We start from the raw sequence: 3,660 nt of genomic DNA, 5'->3' as shown, positions 1-3,660 counted from the left end.
GTCCCAGGTACAATTCCAGTCAAGGGCATGTACCTTGGTTTCAGGCTTGATCCCCAGGGACATCCCGGTTGGGGCTCATGTGGGAAGCAACCAATTAATGTGTCTCTATACTGCATTAGCCTGGACGAATGTACTAGCCCTCCCCCCGCCCCAGACTCCCTACCACTAGACCCTGCCAAGCTCACACCCTGCAGAGGAGTCTGCTGCTCAGCTTGGGGTGTAGATTTTCTTAAAGGACTCTAGAGAGTGAACTCAGGGGAATTCAGAGACAGACTTTTGAAGTTCTGGGGCAGGAACCATTCCCCTCCCCCTGCCATGCACCAAAGCAAAGGTGGCTGAAGCCCTGCCAACAAGAGCAGCAGCCCCCACCACAATACACCAGAGAAGTGGCAAGTGGCACCTTTGCTGCCTCCCCCCCCCCCACCACCACCCCCATGAGCCTGAGTTGCAGGGCCCTGCTCTCCAGTGCGGGAAAACCCACCAGACCCAACATAGGGGAACCACTAGCTCCACCTTCCCAACTCCTGATGTCTCTGCCCCACTGAGCTGTCGCTCTGCCATATTTTCAGCTGGCTGTAGCCAGCCTGGTCCTGCTGTAGTAATTTTTGGAGGACTCTCAAGGAGGCCCAGGCAGACTCTGGGAAAGACTAAGTTGTGTGGCTCCAGAGCCATCCCTTCACACAGGCAAATTCTGGTCTGCTTGGGCCTGATGAACTCTGACCTCACCCTGACGACTCCCTGAGATCCCGCCCCAGCACAAAGGTCTGAGGGCACCCAGAGACTGGCAGCTGGCCTTGGTGTCCCCAGAGACTGTTGCTGAGTGGCCCAGACCCAGCAGTGACACCGAGTTTGAATCTGCATTAATCTGGTGAACACCTCTTACCCCAACCTGGTGACTCACTGAGAACCTACCTCACACAACTCTCCTACTGCCAGAGGCTCTTTTAGTGACTGAACCTAACAGGCAGCTAACACACAAAGGAGGGTTACAGGAAACCTTGGGCCTTTGGCCCACCTGGGCTTGGTGCTAGTGGAAGTGGGCCTTGGTGTGCAGCTTGGTTCCTCCCATGCACACCCATGCCCAGTAGAGGCAGCCACAAACTGTAGATCACAATGTAGCTCCAAACAGGTAGCCCAGGACCAGTCACAGGGAGCACCTCATATTGACTGGCAACAGGGTTCCCCCAAGTGGCTGCATAACTAAAACACCAGGTTGGGGAATTCAAACCACAACAGAGCTCCACAAGTGGCATAACCAAAGTGAGATCTCCGCTGGCACCAGACCCTCCTGGGCAAATTTCACTTGATAGGGTCAGCCCCACACAGCAGCTCAAATATAAGGTCAATCCTCATAGTCAGCCAACCATAAGGGCAACCCCACACACAAGCCAACAGCAATAATGCCTCAAATGCAACAGGAGGGTTCACATAAACCACACCAAGGATGTTCCTGGAGCACCAAGCTCAGATAATCAAGGAGACTGCACCACTGAGCCCCACAAGGTACCTACTATGTAAGGCTATCATATCAAGACTAGGAGGCATAGCAGATCTACCTAATACACAGTAACCAATACAGAGAGGCAGCCAAAATGAGGAAACAAAAAAGCATGACACAAATATAAAAGCAGGAGAAATCCCCAGGAAAAGATCTAAATGAAATAGAAGCAAGCAAACTACCAGATACAGAGTTCCAAAAAAAATGGATATAAAGATGCTCAAGGAACATAGGGGAAGAATGGGTGAACTCAGTGAGAACTTAAACAAAGAAACAGTAAACCAAAAAGAAAACCTGGAAACCATAAAAAAGAACCAATCAGAAATGAATAATACAATATTTGAAATGAAGCATACACTAGAAGAAAGTTAAATGAAGTAGAGGATCAAATCAGCAATTTGGAAGACAAGGTAGCAGAAAATGCCCAATAAGAGCAGCAAAAAGAAAAAAAATTCAAAAAGAGGACAGCCTAAGGGACCTCTGGGACAACATCAAGCATAACAACATCTGCATCATAGAAGTACCAGCAGAACAAGACAGAGAGAAAGGTATTGAGGACTTATTTGAAGATATAATGGCTGAAAACTCCCCTACCCTGGTGAAGGAAAAAGGCACACAAGTACAGGATGCACAGAGAGTCCCAAACAAGATGAATCCAAAGAGGCCCACACTAAGACACAGCATAATTAAAATGCTAAGGGTTAAAGACGAAGAGAGAGTTTTAAAAGCCGCTAGAGAAAGACAGTAACCTACAAGAGAGTTTCCATAAGACTGTCAGCTGATTTCTCAACAGAAACATCTGAGGCCAGAATGGATTGGCACAAAATATTTAAAGCAATTTTATAACCAAGACTACTCTCCCAAGTGAGGTTATCATTTAAAATTGAAGGGGAAATAGAGAGCTTCCTCAAAAAGTAAAAGCTAAAAGTTCATTACCACCAAACCAGTATTACAAAAAATTTTAAAGGGTCTTCATAAAAAGAAGAAAGAATAAAAAAGAAGAACATGAAATATGTACTTACCAATGATCACTTTAAATGTAAATGGCTTAAATGCTCCAATCAAAAGACATAAAATAGCTGTATGAACAAGAAAACAAGACCCATGTGTATGCTGTCTAAAAGGGACCCACCTCAGAATGAAAGATACACATAAACTGAAAGTAAAGGAATGAAAAAGGTATTTCATGTAAATGGAAACAAAACAAAATATGGGATAGAAATACTTAGAGCAGACAAAATAGACTTTAAAACAAGGCAATAATAAGAGACAAAGAAGGGCATTGCATTATGATAAAGGATATAACTCTTGCAAACATTTATGCATCTAGCATAGTAGACCTAAATATATAAAGCAAAACTTGGTGGGTATAAAAGGAGAGATCAACAGTGATGCAATGATATTAGGGTATTTTAACACACCATTGACATCAGTGGAGAGATCTTCCAGACAGAAAGTCTACAAGGGAACAGTGGCCTTAAAGGACAAATTAGATCAAATGGGTTTGATATTTTCAGAGCATTAAACCCAAAGCAGCATAATATGCATTATTTTCAAGTGCGCCTGGAACATTTTCCAGGATTGGCTACATGGTAACACATAAAACAAATCTCAATATATTTAAAAAGATTCAGATCATATCAAGCATTTTCTCTATACACAATAGTATGAAATAAGACATTTATTACAGGAAAAAAACTGAAAAACCCACAAACACATGGCGGCTAAATAACATGTTATTAAACAAGGAATGGGTTAACAATAAGATGAAGGAATAGATCAAAAGTTACTTTGAGACAAATGAAAATAAAAACACAACACAAAATCTATGTGACACAGCAAAAGTAGTTCTAAGAGGAAAATTCATATCAATTCAGGCCTATCTCAAAAAGAAACCAAAGACAAAAAAACAAAAAACAAGCACCCAAAAAAAACCCCTCAAAAAATTCTAACCCTTTTTCCTTAAGGGGAAAAAAAAAAAAAAAAACCCCCCAAGGGTTTTTTTGGAGAAAAAAAAAAAAAACCCGGGGGCCCCCAAAAAAAAAAAAAAAGCCCCCCAAAAATAATAAAAAAATTTTTTAACCCCCCGGGGGGGTTTTCTTTTTAAAAAAAAAGGGGGTGTTTGAAAATATATTCCCCCCCTCTGCTTGAAAAAAAAAAAA

The sequence above is a fragment of the Myotis lucifugus genome, unplaced genomic scaffold (genome assembly GCF_000147115.1).
Source record: "Myotis lucifugus unplaced genomic scaffold, Myoluc2.0 scaffold_1037, whole genome shotgun sequence".
NCBI classification, from domain to species: domain Eukaryota; kingdom Metazoa; phylum Chordata; class Mammalia; order Chiroptera; family Vespertilionidae; genus Myotis; species Myotis lucifugus.
The sequence above is the reverse complement of the archived record's forward strand: the minus strand, read 5'-3'. Positions refer to the sequence as shown.